Source organism: Canis aureus, unplaced genomic scaffold (assembly GCF_053574225.1).
Source record: "Canis aureus isolate CA01 unplaced genomic scaffold, VMU_Caureus_v.1.0 ptg000466l_RagTag, whole genome shotgun sequence".
Classification (NCBI taxonomy): Eukaryota; Metazoa; Chordata; class Mammalia; order Carnivora; family Canidae; genus Canis; species Canis aureus.
Genome location: NW_027554639.1, coordinates 5,692 through 32,522, shown reverse-complemented (window position 1 = coordinate 32,522; position 26,831 = coordinate 5,692). Strand labels below are relative to the sequence as shown.

The 26,831-nt window shown below is 35.7% G+C and overlaps 1 long non-coding RNA gene and 1 pseudogene across 1 annotated transcript in view; both read right to left on the bottom strand.

The window, feature by feature from the left end:
* Positions 1–1,083: 1,083 nt before the first annotated feature.
* The window catches only part of LOC144310145 (uncharacterized), a 29,333-nt gene continuing 3,585 nt past the window's right edge, over positions 1,084–26,831 (bottom strand). The window contains exon 3 of the long non-coding RNA XR_013375844.1: positions 1,084–1,441. This is a non-coding gene — a long non-coding RNA (uncharacterized LOC144310145). The remainder of the gene's footprint in view (positions 1,442–26,831) is intronic.
* LOC144310146 (serine/threonine-protein phosphatase PP1-gamma catalytic subunit pseudogene) lies at positions 4,394–26,831 on the bottom strand (annotated as a pseudogene).

The window sequence follows — 26,831 nt, the reverse complement described above, 5'->3', positions numbered from 1 at the left end:
GGCTCAACCTTACCTTCTGGTCTTTTTTTTTTTTTTTTTTTTTTTTTTATTATTATTTTTTTATTTTATTACCTTCTGGTCTTACTTCTAAGTGTATACTTTTGTATAAACTATTTTGCAGCCTCTAGGCTTACTGGTGTTCCCTAAAGTGCCATGTTCTTTTACATTTGTGCCTATGTCACTTTCTTTACCTGGATGCCCTTCTAAGCTCCCAGAAAATCCTACTCAGCCCTGAAAAGTGACTCCTTTTAATAGCAGCTTAAATAATATTTCCCCCATAAAATCCACCCCCTCCCCTTCTTAGTATGGTACTCCTACCCTCCACATTTCTGAAGCTGCTTTCCTCTCAAATCCATTCCTTCATTCTCCCATAGTTGCCACAACTTGATTTTGTTTGAGTGTCTCTCACACAGAAGCACTTGGAGAAAGTGCTTCTATGCCTCAGAGGTAATTCTTGACTGGCCTAAGCCTATCATGGAAGTCTCATTCCCTTGACCATTATTTGTTTAGGGCTGGGCTAGATATGGCCCAGTTATGATCAGTGAGTTCTGAGATAATGTCACCCAGGAATCCTCTGGAAGTTTTCCTGTTTATAATAATCATCACAGGTCATATTGAGAATGACAGAGAGCCTGGAATCAACCAGGCCTAAAATCCACTTTGGCCATTTAAAACCAATGGCATTTGTAGCAACAGTTTTCATTCTATTGTAATGATTTTCTTTTTTTTTTTTTAATTTTTATTTATTTATGATAGTCACAGAGAGAGAGAGAGAGAGAGAGGCAGAGACACAGGCAGAGGGAGAAGCAGGCTCCATGCACCGGGAGCCCGACGTGGGATTCGATTCCGGGTCTCCAGGATCGTGCCCTGGGCCAAAGGCAGGCGCCAAACTGCTGCGCCACCCAGGGATCCCTTGTAATGATTTTCTAATGGGTCCTTTCCCCGTTATTTGTGAGCTCTTTAAGAACAGAGCTGTCTGGTCTTGTTCTTTGTTTCTCATTTGGAATGTGGTCTAGTGTCTGTCACAGAGTAGACTTTCTTTTAAGAAAATTATTTATTTATTCATGAAAGACAGAGAGAGAGAGAGAGAGAGGCAGAGGGAGAAGCAGGCTCCCTGGGGGAATCTGATGTGGAACTTGATCCCAGGACCCCAGGGCATGACCTGAGCCAAAGGCCTGAGCCACTCAGGTGCCCCTCACACAGGAGACTTCCAATAAATGTTTGACGAATTGTGAAAAAAATAAAAATAATGAGGGAACTATGACTTTAGGATACTTAGCCACAGTCACAAATACTAAAAAGCAAAGACCATTAATTATGTATTGATAGTATAACTATGTAAAAGTAATCTAAGTGGGTAAGACCAATTCAACCTCACAGTCTTCCTGGTTGTCTTGCTGCTTTATCAGTAGAGACAGTGAGTCACAGCGCTGGGGCCATACTGGAAGAAATAACAAAAGTGATCACATCTGCTTCTGCTCCAAGAACTTCCTAAGGTGCATGGTATGAGATAGAGGGAGCCAAAATCTCAATGAGATCATGGGCATGGCTCACCAAGGTCTTATAATGTTTACAATCTGTGGGACAGTGAAATGTTAGACTCAAGCCTACAGGTCCTGCCAAAGTTTGTTTATTTGCTTGGAAGGTGAGATTTCTCTCTCTCTCTCTCTCTCTCTCTTTTTCCCTTTTAGGTTTAAAGATTCTAAACATACGACATCTTGACTCACATAGTTTCTATGGAAAGGGAGACAGTATATTTGAGAATGGAAAAAGTAATTATTCTGCCAAAACTGTCTTTCACTAATGCTAAACAACTGGGCAAATTTAACACATTTTCCACCTTCTCACATATCTTAAAAACTAGGCCTTGCCAACTCGCCACTGGTGTGATATTGGTTGTGCACAATTCACATTTTCATCTGTCATGCAAAAACCCCCAATTAGAATAATAATAGTAATAACAATGAAAACAGTCTAGCTTTTTGCAGTTTACAAAGGATTTCCACAAAGCTATCTCCTTTGATCCTCACAGCTCTGCCTTTGGGAGGCATGATACACCTCCCCCCCTTTTATAAGATGGGAAGGGTCAAGGTTCATGAATAGTTAGTGACAAAACTAAAAATCCACTTTATGTTTCCTGATTTCTCATTTCTGCTATACGCTGTGTGCTTAGACCAGAAAATGCCAACAATTATATCTACCAGATTAGACCTAGTTATAAACAGTGAGAAGAGTCTTCACAATTTAGAGGATTAAAAATTCCAAAGAGATGAAGCTACTTTGCCAATGACAGTCCATAAGACAAACAAAACAGTAATTGAAAGAGAGAATATGAAACACCTTTATAATGCTATTAAAGCTTGAATGTGTAATCAAGCAGGAAAAAGTGTCAAGTTCAAATTAACCGAAGTTAAGTCAAATACACAAAATAGGACGAAAAATGTAAAGTAACAAAATACTTTTGGTTAAAATTCAACTAATAGGAAAATATTAAGGTGTTATTTACAGATTAATGAATAAAACAGAAAATTGGATGTTTGGGCATAGAGCAATTATACTAATGGGTATGAAATTCCTTCTCTTGCCTCCAGCGAAAAGAACTGGCAGTTTTCTGATGAGGTGAGATATACATAATGCAACTTTAAAGCACATACAAGGCAAGCATAACATGACTTAAGAACAAAAATTTTTAACCAGAAGGGCTATAAAAATACTGTTTTATGCCATACAGAAACCATACAATGCATAATACAGTATTTGAAAAAGATTTAAAAATAGCACATTGCATATAAAAAATTCCAAAAATGCTACTTTCACATTAGAACAGCATGTCAGAGAAACCAAAACTGAACAGGCAAATCTTGTCCTAAAAGTATATTCATTACATCAAATGCTTTAAAAATTTTAAATACAACATATATACACAAGGAGAACAGGCTGTTTGTGTCGCTCTGTCACACAGTAAGATCCTTGTTCTGTTTCTAGGAGTTAACAAGTCCAACAGCTAAAAAAAATTTACTGATTTAGAACTACCTTCAACTTTCAAATGCAGTTCTTCAAAAATCAAGGTGAGGATATCAGTTATTACCTTTTCTTTTCATTCTAAACTGAAGTAAAAGTAAATTAATTTCAGGTAAAATAATTGATTCACTCCTCAGAGTGTAGATTTGCATGGCTGAAAATGCATTGTACTTTGAGGGTAGCTCTATCAAATTAAATCACAAAAAAAAAAAAAGAACAAATTTAATGGTTTTGATTTTCTCTACTTCCCAAGCCTAATTTATGATAATTTTCTTAAATATCACAGTTTTCTGTGATATCTTCCTATGTCCTGTGTTGATTCTGTTTTAGATACATTATTATATTAATAAGGAGGTCTAAATTGTGAGAAACCATTGTGTATCCTATTCAGAGGCTTAGAGAGTTAATTAAATGACATTCTTAAATGATGACTTTGAAAAAAGCATATAATTAGTACAAAAAGCTGAACAAATGTAAGTCAAATTATCATAAAATAGCTATTATATAAATATATGTGTGCATATATATGCATTTAATTTTTAATATTAGATATATATTTTTTTAAATAATGGCTTTAATTGTCATTTTGAATATATGGTAAGGGAAAGTGTACTTTAATTAAATATACATCATACCAGTGATGCTGGCAAGGCTGAGTTAATCCTAATATTGATAACTATAAAAAATATTTTGTACATGATAAGACAATGAGAGAAAAAAAGCAATCCCTTTGAAACAAAACTAAATATATATATATATATTCACAGTGGTTTGTATAAACAGTATGCACTTCATGACAAAAACATGTACAGATTGAGCACCCTAGGGCTCTCTATATCCTAAAGAAAATGAGCATTTACATTATTCATGGATTGAACTGAATTTTAAAAAGATCAATTGTACACTTACCCCTTAGGATAAAATGTTCTGGGTTGTACAACTTTAACACCATCATTAAAGTTGTTTGCAAAAGGAATACAGAATTAAAAAAACAAAACTTGGGATCCCTGGGTGGCGCAGCGGTTTGGCGCCTGCCTTTGGCCCAGGGCACGATCCTGGAGACCCGGGATCGAATCCCACGTCGGGCTCTCGGTGCATGGAGCCTGCTTCTCCCTCTGCCTGTGTCTCTGCCTCTCTCTCTCTCCTCTCTGTGTATTCTCATGAATAAATAAATAAAATCTTAAAAAAAAAAAAAAAAAAAAAAACAAAAAAAAAAACTTTTTTTTCTTGGGAGTGGAGAGTCTTTCATTTGCTGTTATAACCAGCAAATACCATTCATTAACTCAAAAAATGGAAGAGGGGGCCCCCTAAACACTATTTGAGCAAGCTGACCAATATACATTACAGTTTTAAAAATGAAAGTTATATGCTCTATGTTACAAGTCCCAACTAGGCAGTGTCAGAATGACATCTATTTCTTTTTTTTTTTTTTTTTTATGACATCTATTTCTTTGCTTGCTTTGTGATCATACCCCTTGGAGGTGTTATAGGTCACGTGGCATTTGGCTTCTTTTTCTCTGCAGGCTTTAAAATATGAAAAGAACTCATTAGAGTCTCGACCACACTCATCATGGCACCTGCATTGTCAAAGTCTCCAAAATAATTGGGTTCAGGAAACAGAGTGACCAACTGCGTCTTTGCAAGAAATTCATATCCATCTTCAACCACCTGATGGGCTCTACATAGAAGATCCAAATCATGCTTATGGAGAAATTTTGCAACCACTTCTACACCAAATGTGAAGGACACTCCTCTGTCATTTTCATCTCAGCCTAAGACATCTTTAAGGGGGTCAGACCAGAAAAGATTACAAAGAAGACCCTGATCTGGTACATCAGTTGGTCACGTAATTTGCCGAATCTGCTCCATAGATCAAAGATCTGGTGATAAACCTCTGTGACAGCAGAGTATCTTCTCATCCACGATGGCTGGTATCGGTAAACAGTTAAAGCAGTATTCATCATAAAATCCATAAATTCTATTGATGCTGGCACACTCATGTTTTCCTCTGAGAAGAAAGAATTCTCAAGATATTTGATTTTGTAAGCCAGTGAGGGGCAGGTAGTCTCCGATGACTGCTTCCCCTGTCCCCAAGGCACCGTTGCTTTCTGGTGGGAAAGTTGAAGCAAATCATAGTCTTGCCCGTGGATATCACCACTATTGTGAGTGGCGCTTCAAGGCCTAGTAGGATAGGCTGACCGAGAAGGATCTCTCAGGACTTTACGCACAGTCCTCGGATTTCATTCTCCTGTAGCTGGACATTCTTACCAGGCTTGGACCCTCTCACTTCCTGCAGCCATTGGATGATGCTGTTGACGTTGAGTTTATCCCCCCTAACTGCCCCGCTCTCTGCTTCCTCCTTCTCTCCTCACCGGAACCATGAGAAGCAATATTAGATATATTTACAACTTCTTCCCACTTGTACTCAATAACACACAGTTGTCAAGCAACTTCAGGTTAAAATCCAGTCAGATGCCTCTGAACAGTGAGTTGCAAGGACCACACTAAGAATGACACTTGAAACCATAATCTTGACAGGAAAAAAAAAAAAGTTTAACTACATGAAATACTATTTAAAAAAACCAAGAGTCTCTCATTTATGGAGAGACCGTTTTCAAAAGGTTTACTTGTTTGGTCTATTACATCACATTTTTTCTGTAAATATGTGGTTAATATCTCAGTTTGATAGATAAGAGTCTATTTAACTCATAACCAACCTGAAAAATAACATACTAATGGCAACTAATCTACATTTTCATGAATGGTCTTCTAATATTTGAAGCCAGATATCTTGTCTACCTTATCTTCTGTGATGTGTACCTTTAATTTTCACATGAAATGACTTTCATGGGTCTCCTCTCTCTTTTTTATCAAAGTTTCTCTTAAAACACACCCAGCGTTTAACACAACATGGTCAGATGTGGTCTGACTAGAGGAGAGTGCATAGGAATTCCTATCTTCTATGAAATAGATATAGTATTTCTGCTAGTGTGGCCAATCACACCTACTATTTCAGCAGTTACATTGCCCTATTTGTTCACATTAAGCTTTGTCAGCCAAAATCCCTGTATCATTTCTAAGTGAATTATTATACAGCCAGTACTCCCACATCCTGCATTTATGGGATTTCCAGCTTCCTTTTATTGCATAAAATGGACTGAGCAATTTTCATATAAAAGAGAGAAGCTTTTAGATGTAAATTTCACTTTGTAAAAATGTATTTCTATGTAAAACTTAGAAAAACCAAGGGAACCATCTGGATATTTTGAGGTAAGTAATTTATCTAAGCATTCTTATGTTAAAAAAATTCCTTAGGAGAGGTAGAAAAAATATTTTTTTGAGGCAGTAGTTCTCAAACTGTGTTTCACATTAGAATTCCAAGGGGGAATTTTTAACTTTCTCTAAGCTCAAGCTGGACCTCATACCAATTAAATCTAAGTGTATGGTGGTGGGAGTCAGCAACCATACATATCTCTAGATGACTCCAATATATACCAAAGTTTGAAAACTACTGGTTTAAGAGTGTAAGTCGTATAATGAGAACACATGGGGGGCACATCTAAGTTTCATCACTATTAGTTATAAAGCCTTGAGCAAGTTACATAACTTCACTTCAGTTTCATCATCTATGAAATGGAGCTAGTATTTACCTCCTGAAGGTTGTTAAAAGGATACATATAAAGCATATAACAAGGTGCCTGGCATATGATAATAACTGTTACTAGTGTTATTTTTCTAATATTTTGAGAATGTATATGTTACCAATAGTTGGCACAACAAAATACCAACTTAAGGAATAAGCACATGAAATTTATTTTATTCCACATGTCATTCACCCTTATGAATATATTCAATATATATAACTCAAGTAGCAACATTTTTACTACATGTCAGTCCTGTTTTAAGAGCCAAATGGGAATGAGTTGTCAAAAAAATATGTCCTTGAGTATAATTAGATAATAAATTTGTTTATTTTATTAAAATCACTTTCATTCATGTATTCATTCATTTGGCAAATTAGGAGCCTCATAAATGTTAAGATACTATTTTATGTTGTGGAATTCAAAATAAATAATTTGGTTTCAGGCAGGGCAGCCCGGGTGGCTCAGCGGTTTTGCTTCAGCCCAGGGCATGATCTTGGAGACCCGGGATGGAGTCCCATGTCGGGCTCTTTGTATGGAGACTGCTTCTCCCTCTGCCTGTGTCTCTGCCTCTCTCTTTCTCTCTCTCTGTGTCTCTCATGAATTAATAAATAAAATCTAAAAAATAAAAATAAAAAAAATAATTTGGTTTCATATTATAATCATCTGGAGTGATTTTTTTTGAAGATTTATTTATTTTAGAAAAAGAGAGAAAGAGAGCATACACATGTGGTGGAAGAAGTGGGGGGCAGAGAGAGAGAGAGAATCTCAAGCAGACTCCCTGCTGAGCATGGAGCCTGATCCCAGAACTCTGAGAATCATGACTTGAGCTGAAATCTAGAGTCAGACACTTAACTGAGTCACCCAGGTGCCCCCTGGAGTCATTTTTTTTTTTTAGAAATATGAATGCCTAGGCCATAGTCTCAATACATAGAATGGGGATAGGGCTCTTGCATGAGAATATATTTTTTAAAGCTCTGAAGGCAATGTGCATCTAGAATAGAGAATGACTGATGTGCACAATTCAGACTGTGTTGCTATTACAAAGTCAGTACATGGATGATGATCTGAAATGCCCACATTTAGTTTAAGAATAGATGAGGGAGGGATCCCTTGGTGGCGCAGCGGTTTAGCGCCTGCCTTTGGCCCAGGGTGCGATCCTGGAGACCCGGGATCGAATCCCACGTCAGGCTCCTGGTGCATGGAGCCTGCTTCTCCCTCTGCCTGTGTCTCTGCCTCTCTCTCTCTCTCTGTGACTATCATAAATAAAATAATAATAATAATAATAATAATTAATAATAATAATAGTAAAAGAATAGATGAGGGAGGGTGCTTCTGGAATCTTCTATAAGAATGAGAACAGTAGCAAAAATTGGCAAAAGTAATTTCTTTAGAACTCTAGAATATAATGAAAAGTTCATAATTCAGCATGTTTATGCAAGAAAAATGGCTTGATCTCAGTAAGAACAATAAGTTTTGTGGCATTTAAAAACTTTCCCTATTCCCACCTCCCTCTCCCCAGCTTGATAGTAGCTAGAAACTATGTTATCTGAGAATACCTGTAGCCTAGCAACCATAGGAGGAGAAGAATGTGTTTGGAGCTCCGCCTAAAGCTCTATCCCAACAGAACACTTGTGATTTGACTTTTTTTTTTAATTTATTTTTTATTGGTGTTCAATTTACTAACATACAGAATAACCCCCAGTGCCCGTCACCCATTCACTCCCACCCCCCACCCTTCTCCCCTTCTACCACCCCTAGTTCGTTTCCCAGAGTTAGCAGTCTTTACGTTCTGTCTCCCTTTCTGATATTTCCCGCACATTTCTTTTCCCTTCCCTTATATTCCCTTTCACTATTATTTATATTCCCCAAATGAATGAGAACATATAATGTTTGTCCTTCTCTGATTGACTTACTTCACTCAGCATAATACCCTCCAGTTCCATCCACGTTGAAGCAAATGGTGGGTATTTGTCATTTCTAATAGCTGAAGAATATTCCATTGTATACATAGACCACATCTTCTTTATCCATTCATCTTTCGTTGGACACCGAGGCTCCTTCCACAGTTTGGCTATCGTGGCCATTGCTGCTAGAAACATCGGGGTGCAGGTGTCCCGGCGTTTCATTGCATTTGTATCTTTGGGGTAAATCCCCAACAGTGCAATTGCTGGGTCGTAGGGCAGGTATATTTTTAACTGTTTGAGGAACCTCCACACAGTTTTCCAGAGTGGCTGCACCAGTTCACATTCCCACCAACAGTGTAAGAGGGTTCCCTTTTCTCCGCATCCTCTCCAACATTTGTTGTTTCCTGCCTTGTTAATTTGCCCCATTCTCGCTGGTGTGAGGTGGTATCTCATTGTGGTTTTGATTTGTATTTCCCTGATGGCAAGTGATGCAGAGCATTTTCTCATACGCATGTTGGTCATGTCTATGTCTTCCTCTGTGAGATTTCTGTTCATGTCTTTTGCCCATTTCATGATTGGATTGTTTGTTTCTTTGGTGTTGAGTTTAATAAGTTCTTTATAGATCTTGGAAACTAGCCCTTTATCTGATATGTCGTTTGCAAATATCTTCTCCCATTCTGTAGGTTGTCTTTAATGGCAAGTTCTAAGAAAAGCTCCAAAGCTTTGTCTTTACCTCAGGGCTTATTCATTAAGGAAAGCCCTATTCTCAAGGCGTGTCATAAAAACTATCAGTGGCAATTATTTAACATAAAACCTGTTTGATATGGTAATATCAGTTCATCAGTTCGGACAAATGAGAGGCTGGCCCAAACATAATTAAAAAGGAAAATTTTAAAAATGGGATGTCCATAGAGGGCTTTGAAAAACTCCAACATTTTTGTGGGGATCTGAAATGCCACATATAAGTGAAGGGCATGTGTATGGTCAGAAAATACCTGAGATGGCCCTAAATGCTCATCTCTGGCTGACTTTGAGGCTCTACACAAGCAGAAATAAAGGGGAAAGTTGCAAACTGTTGGAGTGTTCAATGTGTGCCATAAAGTATACACAGAACACCTCATTAAGGATGAGAAACCTACTGGTGAAAAGAATTTAAGGAAATTTCTGTTAACTCATTTGCTGACCAGTAACTCATTTGCTCAGTAACTGAGCAGAAATCTCAGTGGCCATACTGACAAAGAATAGACATTATAGAATTAGTACAAGAAAGTAACTAACAAAGAAACAAAAGCAAAAACAGCAACACATAGCAAAAATACAACCCCTGAGAAGGAGGAAATCTGATTTCCAGAGTTTCTACATTGTATTATTTAAAATACTAAGTTCTTTCCAAAAAAAATTATGAGACATACAAAGAAAGGGGAATGTTTACCACAAAATATAACCAAAGAAAGAAATCAGTCAATAAAACTGGACCCTAAGGAAGCCCGTACCATCTTGGATTTAATAAAGGCTTTAAATCAGCTATTAAAAATAAGTTCCAGGAACTAAAGGAAACCATGCCTAAACAACTAAATTTGAGACCGTATCTCAGGAAGTAGAGAATATTAATAAAGGGATTGAAATTACATATAAAAAAGAATCATTAGAGGGCAGCCCAGGTGGCTCACCTGTTTAGCGCCGCCTTCAGCCCAGGGTGTGATCCTGGAGACCTGGGATCAAGTCCCACATCGGGCTCCCTGCATGGAGCCTGTTTCTCCCTCTGCCTCTCTCTCTCTCTCTCTCTGTCTGTCTCTCATGAATAAATAAATATACTCTTTAAAAAAAAGGAATCATTAGAAATTCTTCAGTTGAAAAGTACAGTAATTGAATTGGAATTCACTTCATGGGACCAATAGCAGATTTCAGCATGTAAAAGAGAGACTCAATGAACTTGATTTATTGAGACCCAATGAATCTGATAGGCCAATCAGACTATCCAGTCTTCAGAAACAAAAGAAAATGAAGAAAAATGAACACATCATCAGAGATCTATAAAACAGCATCAAGCATACCATTCTACATATATGGGAGTTTTGGAAGAAGAGGAGAGACACAAGGGGCCAAAAGAATTTTTTTTTAAATTTTTATTTATTTATGATAGTCACAGAGAGAGAGAGAGGCGCAGAGACACAGGCAGAGGGAGAAGCAGGCTCCATGCACCGGGAGCCCGACGTGGGATTCGATCCCGGGTCTCCAGGATCGCGCCCTGGGCCAAAGGCAGGTGCCAAACCGCTGCGCCACCCAGGGATCCCCAAAAGAATATTTGAAGAAATAATGGCAATCACTTCTCGAATCTGATGAAAAACTTTAACCTATATATTCATGTATCTTAATGAATTCCAAGTAGGATAAACTACCACAGACTAACTAATATAAACTGTATAGGAGCTCTGGAAACCAGTTCAGAGATCTATCGCAAAGAAGTAAGAAAAAGTCACAATAAAAACTTCAGGAAATTTCCTGGCATTTTTTTCTTTCTCTTGTCCCACCCTCTTCCAGGCAATGACACAGGAGGAAGCAGATCAACTCCCAGTTCCTTACCTTGGAAATTATCTGCAACACTCTGGCCTGCCTATGGGCTACCTCAGAGAGACTGGTTTCTATCTCACCTCACTCAGAGCTCAGACAGGAAATTGTGGCAGAGTTTGGACCTGAGGTGGCAAAAACTATGGAAGGCAGTGGCAGGCATTGTGGTGTGGGGGACTTTAGATTCACAGATACCTGGGGGCAAGAGATTACAAACAGAGGAATATAATAAAACATCTATGCCCCCAAAGAGAAGCTGGAGTGAGACTCTTTGATAAATTAAGATATTTATTTATTTTTTTTTAAATTTTTATTTATTTATGATAGTCACAGAGAGAGAGAGAGAGAGAGAGGCAGAGACACAGGCAGAGGGAGAAGCAGGCTCCATGCACCGGGAGCCTGACGTGGGATTCGATCCCGGGTCTCCAGGATCGCGACCTGGGCCAAAGGCAGGCGCCAAACCGCTGCGCCACCCAGGGATCCCGATAAATTAAGATATTTAAACACAGCCATAATCACAGGGAAGTTTTTAAAAAGGATACACACAGGCCCAGATAGAACACATGCCCAGAAAAGACCTCTAAAGACCTTATAGCTTCACCCTGGGCTGATTCCAATAGAAATGACAGGATCTTGTTAACTAACTTTCCACTTTTCCAATGTGGAAAAACTAGGAAAGGTGGCTGTATTTTCATATGCCCGCTTAAAAGATCACAACACATACCAAGAAACAAGGCAACACAGCTCATTCAAAGGAACAAAATATATCCTCAGAAACCATCTCCGAAGGAACAAATGTATCAGGAAGGCTTTAAAACAATTGTCTTAAGTATCCCAAAGCTAAAGGAAAATACAAAGAATTAAAGGAAATAAGGAAAATGACATAGGAACAAAATGAGAATATGAACAAAGAGATATAATGAAAAAAAAAAAAAAGGAACCAAATAGAAATTCTGGAATTGAAAAGTACAATAGCTAAATTGAAAATTTCACTAGAGATAAAAAAGAGACTCAACCAGGCAAAATAAAGAATCAGTGAACTTGAAGACAGGTCATTTGAAGTTACTGATTCTAAGCAGCAAAGGGGAGAGAGAGAGCCAGAGAGAGAGAGAGAGAGAGAGAGAGAGATCAACATAGGCATTATGAGAGTCACAGTAGAAAAAAAGAGAGAAAGGGACAGAGAGATTATTTCCAAACATTTAGTCTTGGAACATTGAAAAACTCACAGCTCATATCATGATCAATGATGAAAAGACTGAACATTGTCCAAGACTAAATATTTTAGGCCACAAACAGGACTAAATGTCCAGACTAAGGATTTTAGGCCACAAAACCAGTCTAAATTTTTTTCAAAGACTGGAATCATACAAAGTGTCTTTTCCAAACACAATAATTGAATGAAAACAGAAATAAACACCTGAAGGAAAACTGGAAAATTCACAAATATGTGGAAATTAAATAACACACTTTTAAATAACCAATGGGTTAAAGGAGAAACTATTTTCTATTTCCTATTTCCATCTATTTTCTAGAGGGAAAAAAAATAGCAAAACAATAGAGAATATAAATGAAACCAAAAGTTGGCTATTGAAAAAGATCGGTAAAATTGACCAATTGTTAGCTAGATTGACCAAGAAAAAAAAGAGATAAGACTCCAGTAATTTAGATCAGAAATAAAAGAAGGGACATAACAACCAATTCTAAAGAAATAAAAAAGATCAAAAAGGAATATTATGCATGGTTGTATGCAAACAAGTTGAATAACTTAGATGACATGAACAAATTTCTAGAAACACATAATCTAATAAGACTGGATTATGAAGAAATAGAAAATCAATATATCTATAATTAGGGAATTGAAACAGCAATCAAAAAGCTCATGACAAGTTAAAGCCCAGGACTAGATGGTGTTACTGGTGAATTTCACCAAACATTTAAAGAAGAATTAACAATAATCTTCCTGAAAGTCTTCCAAAGAATTAAAGAGCTAATATTCTCAACCTCAGTTTATGATTCTGATACCACAGCTAGACAGACACTATACAAAAAGAAAACCATAGACCAGTACTGTTTGTGAATATTGATGCTAAATTCTTGACAAAGTGCTGACAAGCCAAATTCAACAGGATTATACACCATGACAAAATAGGATTTACTCCTAAAGTGTATGGATGGTTCAACATAAGAAAATCAGTAAGTGTAATATACCACATTAAGAGAATGAAAGTAAAAATCCATAAGAACATGTCAATTTCTGCACAGGAAGCATTTAAACGAAATCAAATACCCTTACATGATTTTTTTTTTTAAGTCAACAAACTAGGAATAGAAGGAAATTATTTCAACATAAAGAAAGCCAGATAGGAAAAACTCACAGCTCCTATCATGATCAATGATGAAAAGACTGAAAAATTTCCCTCCAAGGTCAAGAGCAACACAAGTATGCCTGTTTTTATCACTTCTATTTGACATAGTACTTAGGAAGTCCAAAAGAAAAAGAAATTTTATTTTTTTAAAAGATTTATTTATTTGAGAGAAAGAGAGTAAGAGAGAGTGTGTGAGTGGGGAAGGAGCAGAGAAAGGGAGAGAATCTCTAGTAGACTCCATGCTGAACATAGAGCCTCACAAGGGGTTTGATCTCATGCTCCTGAGATCATGACCTGAGCCAAAACCAAGTCGTTTAACCACTGTACCACACAGGCACCCCAAGAAAAAGAAATTTTAAGATCTAAATTGGAAAGGAAGAAAAAAATAATCTCTATTCACAAATGACATGATCCTATATGTAGAAAGCCCTAAATTCTGTAATAAACTGGTAGAACTAGTAACTGAATTCAGCAACATTGTAGGTTACAAAATCAATATGCAAAAAATAGTTGTGTTTGCACTATACATTAACAATGAACAATGTGAAATGGAAATTTAGAAAACAGTGCCAATTAGAATAGCATCTAAAAGAATAAAATACTTAGGAATGAATTTTTAGCTTTGTACACTGGAAACTATAAAAGATTGGTAAAGAAATTAGATACAAATAAATGGAAAGATATCTTGTGTTCATAGATTGAAAGATTTAATATTGTTAAGATGGCAGTGCTACCCGTAGTGATCTACAGATTCAATGTAATGAATGTATCAACATCCCAATACTTTTTCTTGCCAAAATAAATTAATTCATCCTAAAATCTATATGGAATCTCCAGAGACCCTGAACTGCCAAAATGATCTTGAAAAAGAAAAAGTTGGACTCCTTAGACTTCCTGATTTCAAAACTTACAACAAAGCTATGGTAATTAAAAGAGTGTGGTACTGACATATGAACAAACATGTAGACCAAGGGAATAGGATAAGAAACTCAGATATAAACCCTTGGCTATGTGGTGGAATGATTTTTGACAAGGCTGCCAAGACCATTCAATGGGGAAAGGACAGTTCTTCAACAAATAGTGTTGTGAAAACTGGATTCCACATGCAAAAAGAATTAAGTTGGACCCTTACCTTTTCTATATTAAAAAATAATAATTTGGAATGGATTAAGGTCCTAATGTAAGACCTGAACTATAAAAACCTAGACGCACTGGGTGTTATTCTATATGTTGGCAAATTGAACACCAATAAAAAATAAATTTAAAAAAAAACCTAGAAGAAAATAATCCAATGAAGCTAAAGTTTGAGCAGGCTGAGTTTAGGTCTAGAAGTAGGATAATAAAAGTATTCCAAGCATGGGACCCAAATCCATTTCACTTCTTAAAAACAAGGGTACACAGGGGCTTCCACATTCATGAAAGGAGGCAGGAAAACACTACTAACTACTGTGTATGGCTACTTCTTGTGTAAATATGTGTGTCTAGAGAAACAGAGTGGTGTAACTTTGTGACTAGGAACATCAGTGAGATGTCTGTTGGAGGAGAGTGGGGATGTGCTAGATGGGTGATGGGTATTAAAGAGGGCACATGTTGTGATGAGCACTGGGTGTTGTATGTAAGTGATGCACCACTGAATTCTACTCTAGAAACCAATACTACACTACATGTTAACTAAAATTTAAATTTTTTAAAAATAGGCTATACCTTTGGTTGTAACTTTCCATTCTGTATATTACACCTCTGTCAATTCCATCCCCTCCTACACTAGCAACCTACACGGCAGCCCTTTTTGGAGGTAGCGTCTGAGAAGTACATGGTAGGGGAGAGCAGCCCCAGAGCAGGGGAGGAATGTAGGTGAAAGCCACAGATTTGACCTTAGATGGGGTGGTCCTTCCAGCTGCAGTCTGAAGATAAGCCGTTTAACACCCTCACTATTGTTTTGGTCCTTCATGAATCCACCACTTGAAAATGTGGCATACGGAAAAAAAAATATTTGTAAGACAATTCACTTTAATCTTTTAGGATTTGGGGAACTGGGAGCCAGATGAGTATACTTCAAACTGTTTGGTGACTTTAAAATGAGAGCAGACCCCAAATAGGCAGAACACAAACATGGATCCCATTTTAAGGAGCTTTCAGATTTAAAACAAGACGAAACTGTGTAGCCTGTTAGGCGCACCATTGGACAGCTATACATTTGACAGTCCAAACATGACCAAATCAAAGCTCATAAACCATGTTTATGGCAGTAGTCTTAGTATGAAACTACACCACTACACATGCCTTCTCTAGCTTCTCTTTGGCTTCCTGATTGGGCATGGGTCATTGGACAGCTGAAGGTAAACAGTGTGATGTCAGATTCCTGTGCTGTTTGATCAGCTGTGTTCCGTCACACCTGCAGTCAGGAAGCTGGCCTCATCCACACTCAGTGCTTGACATTCCTGGCTAAAATTGCCTAAACGTGTATTCCAACCTCACAGAAAGTAACTTTTTCTCTTCCCTTTTGGGGAATCATTCACAAATGTCTCTGATAAGCTACTCTGTTTGGAGGAGCTCCTTAGGCCACTGGGTTTGAAATTACTAGCGATTATTTTCCTCTAAGATCAAAATTCAGAACCAGACATTATTTTCTAAACAGCTAGCAAAATCAAGTTTAGGGAAGTGACAAAGCCAAATGATCTCATGGATATATTACTTATTTGGAGTATTCTTCCTAATTCTACAAGTGGGTTACAATACATGCAGAATAGTTATTCTAAAAATGAGAATACCTGTTTCCTATCTAATTCAAAAATGATGGCTATAATATAACACTTTAATACAAATTAGCCTGATAAAAAGGCAAATGAACATATCTGAACTTCCACTTTTTCTTATTAAAAACTTTTTAAAAATTAACGAAAAGAAACAGAATTAAGAAAATCAAATACTATCTTGCCAAACTGTGGAAGGAGCCTTGGTGTCCATCGAAAGATGAATGGATAAAGAAGCTGTGGTCTATGTATACAATGGAATATTACTCAGCCATTAGAAATGACAAATACCCACCATTTACTTCGATGTGGATGGAATTGGAGGGTATTATGCCGAGTGAAGTAAGTCAATCAGAGAAGGACAAACATTATATGGTTTCACTCATTCGGGGGATATAAAAAATAGTGAAAGGGATTATAGGAGAAAGGAGAGGAAATGAGTGGGAAATATCTGTGAGGGTGACAAAACATGAGAGACTCCTAACTCTGGGAAACGAACAAGGGGTAGTGGAAGGGGAGGTGGGCAGGGGGTTGGGGTGACTGGGTGATGGGCACTGAGGAGGGCATTTGGCGGGATGAGCACTGGGTATTATACTATTTGTTAGCAAATCAAACTGCAATAAAAATATACAAAAAAAGAAATAACATAAAAATGCAACAATGTTTTAAGAAAGAAAATGGTTCTCATAAATGTTGGTGAAAGACAAGAAAATAATTAGAAGCAATGTACCAATTATATATTCTTTATATGAGTTTCTGTATCACAAATTTGAGTTGACGCTCTGCAGCAGAGTTTTGCTTCTTAAGAACAAAGAATTTAATACATGGATTTTTGCCAGACCCAGCTGTTGCATCACAAGTTTGTAATACTGAACACCTGTTCAACCACTGTTTTTCTCCCAAAAATGTGTTTGATCATGCAGCTTGAAAGGAATGGCTTTTCACTTCTATTTACAAATCTCTCAGACTTTTTACACAGTACTTTAATTGTCTGCAACCATACTTAGGGCTCATGAAATTTACTAAATAACTTCACTATAGAGGTCATGAGGATCTCTATCCTTTTCAGCAAGCTTAATTGGAAAAAAAACAAGAAATTTTCCTCAAGCCTAACACACAAAAAAACTCTCACCTTACAATGGTACGCTGTTAAATAAAATGACTTAGAAAAATATGCAGTGAATTTTTTGTGGTTATTTCAGTTCAGCTTTCTGTTCTTCAGTCTATCAAGAACTGATGAACAATGCTTATTTTCTGTCTTGGATATTCTTCCAAGTTTTATATATGACATAAAACAGGTTCGTATTTCACATTCTGATTTTCCGGTCATATAAAGAAGAAACAAAGAATTATTAAGCTTGCAAAACATACCTCTTTCATGTACCATATTTTCTTTACCACTGAGAAGCTATCAAAAACTATTACCGACTTTCTCAAAAATGAAGGAAAATGTTATGTTTTCTAATTGAGGTCTAGTGGTGCGAGTGTCAATCCTCCTTACTATGAAGATGTCACATTCCATTTGTTTTATGTCTCTAACAACTATAATGCAGCTGCAGTACAAAATCAGATTATGAATCTTTATTTGTCTCAAGGATCCCCCAAGTCAGTACCTTAGTACTTTGCTGCCTAGCTCATTCACTGATATGTCGCTTTAAATATTCCTTTGCAAGAAAAGATGCAATGCATTCACTAGAACTGATTTTCACATCTCATTTCCTTTACAGGTCTGAAAATGTGTTCTAATACACCTGGTGTTAAAAATATAAAAAGTGGATAACATCTGTTTTGAACAGTTGACATTTCACCATATCCACTCCACATGGACTCAAACATAGTGTGCTTAGGCTTCATGATGCCTGACAGACGTGGTAGGGACCCTGACATAGCATAAGCTGTCTGAAGGCTTGGCTTATGCTTTCTTCCCATTTATGTTGCTCTTAGCTATATTTGACAGCTGATTTCTGCAGCATTTCTGTCAGTGTTCTTAATCCAGACAAAGAAATTCTTTATTTCAAAATGGTGCTAAATCCTATCATTCATAAGTTAATAAGCTTAAATGACTTGCAAAGCATCTTATGTGGAAATTCTTTCTTAGAAAATAAAACACAATCTTTCCTAGAAAGTTGAGTCATTAACTTACTTGAATGGGGCTGGGGTGGGGAGGAGGAGGGAAGAACAGACCAAAGTATCTGGCAAGATATCTTCTAGTTCCTTAATTTTACTGCAAGCTGGAAGCCCTGCATAGTCAGAAAATGTTTCCTGCCTCTACTCTCCTTCAGAATTTATAATCTCATTAGAAAACTATTTTAATTCAAGTAAAAACAACAGAATATCCAAACTGCTACTTGAAAATGCTAAATTGAGGGCACCTGGGTGGTTCAGTGGTTGAGCACCTGCCTTTGGCTCAGGTCATGATCCCAGGGTCCTGGGATGGAATCCCACATCAGGCTCCCCACAGGGGGCCTGCTTCTCCCTCTACCTATGTCTCTGCCTCTCTGTGTGTCTCTCATGAATAAATAAATAAAATATAAGAAAAAAGAAAATGCTAAATTGAATATAATTGAGTAGGATAAATTTTGGATGGTGATGTTCAATAAAACATGAGGCCCCAGAAGAGTTCCAGTACACATAACCTGTCTCCATGCATACAGACATTTACAAGTATCTTTATCCATATTATTTCAGCTAATCCAAAAGGCAGTTGATTGTAAAATGTGCAATTATATTTACATACCACCAAGGAAAACATTGCCCTTTAACCTATGATGCAATGTCAATTATAAAACATTTCCCTGAGCTACTATGTTTGTATCTCTACCATTAGGTCAAAGGTAACTTTACTTTCTCTAAGTGAAAGAACATTCTAGAAAGTCTCAACTATTTTGTTTAACCTCATTCTGTATTTTAACACTGGAAACAACTGCATAAATGTTATGCATTTATGTTAAGATTATTTAAAAAAGGCATACAAAATGTAATGTGTACCTACAGAGGGTTTGGCAAACAGTGCGAAATAATGTTGCTGAATTAATGAAGTTATCTGATTTGCCCAGAGATTAAATGAAATCACTGCTGACTTCTAATATAATATTAATTATATTAATATAATATGATTTTAACTTCTACTTTACTGTATTCGTGTATTGTCACAAAACTCTTTAAGGCAAAATGAAAATTTAAATGTAAGTGCTTAAGAAGTATAAATCCAGTCCATTTACTAATTATTAATACTACAACATGTTCCTCTCAGGCATCGTTATATATTTGAGAGCTATCTTTCACACTTACTTAAAGCCAATGGAAGTGATGGAAGATGCTGTATCTCCTTAGGTATAATATGTGGATGAAATAGGAATAAAAAATTATTCATCCCTCAAGTTACTATGTCCTAGGTTGAAAATGGAATCAAAACCAAAACCAAATCTTTTCTATTCCTGATTTGTGATTAATTTTTGGTAAAAGAATTGAAAAAACAAAGAGCCCAACAATTCATGGATTTGAATTATTAATTAGGTTTAGTGTGAAAAAGGATTACTCAATAAACTATAAAAACATTGTTGAAAGCTTACTAAAATAAATACAGCAAGACCCAAATGTCTTTGTGTGGTTTACACTGTAATTACTTCAGAGTATAAATGGTTCAAAATTTGAAAATTCAATTATATGCATTTCATTTTCATTTAATTTTGTGAATTTTGAAAAGCATGTGGTTGTTTCTTTTTAAATTTTAGTTTTTTAGTCTCTCATTGAGGATGGCAAATACTGTTGGAAACAAAACACTGAAGGTAAAATTTTAAAGTTTCCCAAACTGAACAAGTGTCAAAGAGAGTTAAATAATGACAATTCTAAATGATTTTTAAAGCTTCTTTTTTTTAAACATACTCTGTCATTTAGAGCAGTTTTTGGTTGATAGCAAAATTGAGCAGAAGGTACTGAGGTTTCCCATAATGTCTGATCCCGCACATGCACAGCCCCCCATTATCAACACAGTGGTACCCCATTGTATGACAAATCGAAGATTTGAAATATTTGAAATATTCTCTCAAAGTGGCACACTAAATGATATTTTTTTAAAGCTTGTAGCATTTACATTTTTGAGGTTCTCAAAGCTTAAAAGAGCCCTAAGACTTTAAGAAATCCCATATTTTCTGGAGCAATAGGGCTTTTCTTCACAAAGGAACTGTCCAGAAAAAGCTTCAAAATGAAAAGAAAACTGTAGAAACTTGTTTGTTGATGTGGGTGGCAGCTGTTTTGTGGTAGAACCATAGCACAGGATATGGGGTTAGAACTGGGTCATATCATACGCTCAGTTACCATTCTAGTTATGTGATCTTCAGCAAGTGTTTAAATAATCTGACAACTTACTTTCCTCAGAAGCAAAAATAATTGTGCAGTTAATTGAGATGCTATATGCAAAAAGCTATAGGTTACATACATAAAATTAATTATGGTGAAAACAGTAAAATGACAATCTAGTGTGAAAAGAGATAAGTACCATGGAATCTGCTTTACAACACAAATCTGGATGAAGAGTTGAGAGTCCTAGAAGGACACATACCTGGGAATGACCGTGTTAACTAAAGAAGAAAATCTCTGGCCAAATTAATATGTGGGACCACACTTCCTCTTTTTTTGGTTATCATCTGCTTATTTTTCTTATCATTTTAAGTTTTTATTTAAATTCCAGTTTGTTAACATAGTGTAATATTAGTTTCAAAACACAGTGATATTAGGTACTTCCATACAACACCAAGTGTTCATCATAGCAAGTGTATTCCTTAATCCCCATCGTATCATTTTATTTATTTTTTTCATCATGGTAAGTATATTCTTTAATCCTAATCCTCTATTTCCTCTATCCTCTCCACCCATCTTCCTTCTGGTAACTATCAGTTTGTATTCTATAGTTAAGAATCTGTTTCTTAGTCTGTCTCGGTCTCTCTCTTTTCTCCTTTATTTAAGCTCATTTATTGCTTAAATTCCACATATGAGTAAAATCATATGGTATTTGCCTTTCTCTGACTGACTTATTTCACTTAGCATGATACTCTCTAGCTCCATACATGTTATTACAAATGGCAAGGTTTTATTCTTTTTCATGGCTGAGTAATAGTCCAGTATATATATATATGTGTGTGTGTGTGTGTGTGTGTGTGTGTACCACATCTTCTTTATCCACTCATCAATGGATACTTGGGCTATTTCTAATAGTTTAGCTATTGTAAATAATTCTGCTATAAACATAAGGGTGCATGTATCCCTTTGAATTAGTGTTTTTGTATTTTTTGGATAAATACCAGTATTGTAATTACTGGATTATAAAGGAGTTGTATTTTTAATTTTTTGAGGAAAAATATTTTCCAGTTTTACACAGTGGCTGCAGTTTTCATTCCCACCAACAGTGTAAGAGGGTTCCTTTTTCTTCACATCCTGACCAATACCTGTTGTTTCTTATGCTTTTAATGTTAGCCATCCAACAGGTATGAGGTTATATCTTATTGTAGTTTTGGTTTGCATTTCCCTGATGATGAGTAATATGGAGCATCTTTCCACATGTCTATTGGTCATCTGTGTCTTGGAAAAATGTCCATGTCTTCTGTCCATTTTTAAACTGGATTACTGTTTTGGAGGGTATTGAGTTGTATCATTTTTTTATACATTTTGTATACTAAACCTTTATAAGTTATATAATTTGCAAATATCTGCTCCTATTTAATAGATTGCCTTTTATTTTTGTTGATTTTTCCTTTGCTGTGCAGAAAATTTTTATTTTGATATAGTCCCAAAAGTTTATTTTTGTTTTTATTTTCCTTGCCTTAGGAGACATATCTAGAAAAATGTTGCTACAGCTGATGTCAGAGAGATTACTATGATTTTCTATCTCACATTTAGGTCTTTCATCCATTTTGAATTTGTTTTTGTATATGGTGTAAGAAAGTGGTCCAGTTTCATTTTTTTACATGTTTTTAGAATAGCTCAAATTAAAATTTTTGTTTCACTAACTTCATTCTCCTTTAACACTGGAAATTTAAATGCGTAAATAAATTATGAAATGGCCATACAACAAAATACTATACAGCTAAGGAAACTAGACAGGGTGTGGAAAGATATAGAGAGAATAAGAGAGGTATTCACAATTCATTGTTAAGGGAAAAACTCCAATCTAACTCTTAATCATGGTTATCCCCAAGTACTGAGATTACAGGTAATTTTTTTCCTTTGCTTTTGTTTTTAATTAAAAAAACACTTTTTACTTGTAGGAGAAAACTCATAAAACTCCTTGTTTTTATTTACATTCTAAATTTTACAGAGTGAGGATGTAACCTATGTTATGTAAAACTTCAGGTTTACAGCTCTTTGCAGGGGTGCCTTAAAAGACAACCCACCATTATTTGCATATCTTAGACTTGGGTTTCCCAAAACAACAGCCACTAGCTGCATATGGCTACTTAAATTTAATTTAAATAATTTAATTAACATAAAACTTAATATAATTAAAAATTCAATTCCTCATTCATACTAGTCATATTTCAAGGGCTCAATAGCCACAGGGGGCTTAATGGTTACCATATTTGAAGAGTACATTTCCATAATCACAGAAATTTCCATTAGATTGAGCTATCTTAAACCATAGATTGGGATCTGTATACACAATAAGATACGATTTTTCAATATTATGAATGTGCTTTCTTCTTTTTGCATTTCTGAGCACATGACCTCTTTCATACTCTATCCCTGAGGTATCCTTCTACCTTGGGAAGATAAGTTTTGTTCTATAAAGATGAAGGAGAGAGACCATACAATACTCATTTACCTTCTCATCATAGAAAATAGGATTTTTCAAAAAAACAAGAGCCTTGCAAATCCACCATCTTTGCCTGAAATCATGGTCTTCTCATGTTTTGTAAAGTTACCATTTCTTAGTTGTCAAAGTTAAAATACAAAAACAAAAACTCAAACTCTCTCTTGATCACCTTTGCATAGCCAATACCAATCACACACCAATATCTGATTCTACTTTGCAATTCTTTCTTTTTCTTTTTCTTTCTTTTTTTTTTTTTTTTAGAGAAAGAGAGTAGGGGAGAGGTAGAAGGAGATAGTGAGAGAATCTTAGGCAGGCTCCATGCCCAGCATGGTTGATCTCACAACTCTGAGATCATAACTTGAGCTGGAATCAAAAGATGCTCAACCACTTGAACCACCCAAGTGCCCCTGCAATTATTTCTGTACTGACTCTTCTCTTTGCCCACACTGCCACTGTGTCAGGTCAGATTCTAATTATTTTCACCCGAACCACTGCACAAGCCTAATTAATCACCTACTCATATTTTCTAATTAACCAATCTGCTCACATCACATCCTTATTTAAAATTCTTCAAATGTTTGTGTTGCCTAAATGATAGTGCATACAGAGGAGTGTAGTTCTTGGTAAGAGTAGTGAACAAGCAGGGATGCCTGGGTGGCTTAGTGGTTGAGCATCTGCCTTCTGATCGGGGGGTGATCCCAGGGTTCTGGGATTGAGTCCCACATTGGGGTCCCTGCATGGAGCCTGCTTCTCCCTCTGCCTATGTCTCTTTCTTCTCTCTGTGTCTCTCATTAATAAATAAATGAATTTTTTTTTAAAGAGTAGTGAACAAGCAGAGATCATGCATCTGCTCTTTCCTCAGGAGTGATAAGATGGGGGCTGAGGTTTCCTTGAGAAAAATTCAAAGACACTAAAGTGGTAGGAATAGATAATGCGCAGGGAAGATTCAATAGAAATGGAAAAGTAGGAGCTCTTTATGGAGGCTTGGATCCAATGTAGGACTTGGGGCCAGGGGCTAAAAGACAAGCATGATGGGTTGTGTTTAGTTTGAGTGTGGTTCAGTTTAGGTTGCTAGAATAGTCAGATATTCAGGACAGAAATCCTGGGCAGGAATGATGAAAATGAAAATACTGGTGTGTCTCTTACAGAATGTCTTATTACAGATAATAAGATAAATAGGCAAATTTGTAAATAGGCAAATTTGTAATTAAAATCCATGAGAATAAAGGACATAATTTACACATAACAGCACTATGTAGAACTGTTAATCTATATACAAAATGGTATCTCATCATAAAACAAAATTAAATTCTGTATTTAAGTTTATATTTTTGGTGATGATTGGGAATGAACCAGTATCCACAGCATCCTTCTCTGGGAAAAGTAAAGACTTTTAATATGTGTTTACCTGTTACTTTACACTACCTAATACATTTTTTTAAATTTTTTAAAAATTTTTTAAAATTTATTTATGATAGTCACAGAGAGAGAAAAAGAGGCAGAGACATAGGCAGAGGGAGAAGCAGGCTCCATGCACCGGGAGCCCGATGTGGGATTCGATCCCGGGTCTCCAGGATCGCGCCCTGGGCCAAAGGCAGGCGCCAAACCGCTGTGCCACCCAGGGATCCCAATACATTTTTTGAATCATCTAGTAATTTAGATTCAGATTGCTACTGTGATAATATTATCTGCCTTTATTTTATTTTATGTCATTAATTTTAAATTCTTTCTTAGAAATTTTCTAAAATTTGAGAGACATATTATCAACAAAAATTTATATTTACCTATAAATTCCAGTGAGTTATTTGCTTATTATTGTTTCTATAACAAATGCTATTCTCTTTTTTAAAGAATGTTTTGTTTTGCTGGAAAATAGTCTAAAGTTGTTGGGGTTTTGTTCCAGAAAAGGTTTATGGGGAATAAGCTTCCTGAGTCTTGACATTTCTGAAAGAAAAATGTCTTTATTCTGTCCTTACTCTATACTCACTTGAATGCTAGTTTTTATAGGATATAGAATTCCAGGATAAAAATACTTTCCTCTAAAGACAGTGAAGGATTTGTTCCATTTTCTTTTACAATTTATTGTGAATGATGTTAAGTCTAATACTGGTGTGATCCTTGTTCTTATGTAATTTTTTCCCTTCCTCTAATTTTCTGGAAATGTCCAATCTGAATTTATGTCAAGGTATAGATAACTGTCTTTGTTCTTCCTGCTTGGCACTAAGTGGATCTTTTCAATCTGAAGACTACAATCTTTAACTCTTCACTTTACAGAATCTTCCCTCCATTTTTTAAATGATGATTTTTCTTTATTTCAATTGCTCTCTTTCCTTTTGTGTATTTTCTTGTGCTATATTTTCAAACTTTCCCCCATCACCAGCCTACTTTCTTTTTACTTTTACTTTGCATTCTTATTTACTAGACTTTATCTTTCAGATAATTACTCAATCATATCTAGTATTTGTCTCTTCTATTAAATTTATTGTTTTGCCAAAACTATATATTTTTAAGATTTGTTTATGTATTTATTAGAGGGAGGAAAGGGCAGAGGGAGATGGAAAGGGAGGGAATCCTCAAGCAGATTCCCACTGAGCTTGGAACCTGACATGAGGCTTGATCCGAGGACTCTGAGATCATGACCTGAGCTGAAATCAAGAGCCAGATGTCCAACCAACTAAGCCACCCAGATGCCACACCAAATCTATATTTAATCTCCAAAAAGCCTTTGTTAATCTATGAACGTATCTTTTTTTTTAATATAACAGCCTTTTTGGGTATAGTATTCCCCTTGGGTCATTCCGAGGATATAAGTTTTTAAAATTTCATATTATATTCCTTATGTTATCTGTTTCCTCTGAAGTTAATTCTGCTTCTTAATACTGGCTTATCGATATCAAGGATATGTAGTGATATTTCCTTAGTGGACTCTTTCTTGATCCCTAAATGATCCCTAAATACTATCATTTACGTTTTACATTTAAAAAATTTTTGTGGACCTTAAAGAATAGGAATTATGTTATATATCTACTTCTGAAACTTGGTATTTTTGCTCAATATATTTATAAGATGTATTGATATTGATGAATACATTACTGAAATACATTTGTTTCTCACTACTGCGTTGTATGATCATAGTATCATCCTGTTGTTCATTTTCATGTAGGTTGACACTTGAGGTGTTTTTATCTTTATGTTTTATTACACTTATTTTGCTCTTATATAAAAAATAGCTCATTGACCAGTCTGTAATAGATTTCTTCTATTATCAATACACATCACAATTCACTTTTTACAAAAGATTATTTCTAGTCACAAATATTTACAATGATATTTAGAGTCATGTTAAATTTATTATAGGAGTAAAATCCTTTAGATTTTTTAAATCAAGCTGAAAAGAGATCTTTAAAGAAAATAATAAATTTACAAAAGAGCTAAAAGACTTCCAGTTCAGCCTTTTTTTTTGTCATGTAAAAATTTTATTTATGGGTTTTATATCCAGTATTTATTGAAAGCTAAGAAAAGTGGGATTCATGAAATAATTTTACTTTATTTTAATTATTTTAATTGATGCTAATCCTTGGTTCTTTGTATTTTACTTTTTCAAAGTAACAAAGAACTTAACGATCTTTCATTGTCATATTTCAAGCTATATAAATAAGATAGAAGTAATTTTATGTTTCTTAAAGTAGTAGGTATATACAGACAATTTTCTTATCACCCAAGAGATAAGAACAGTCAACTTTTCTTCCTCTTGACTTACCTGACAT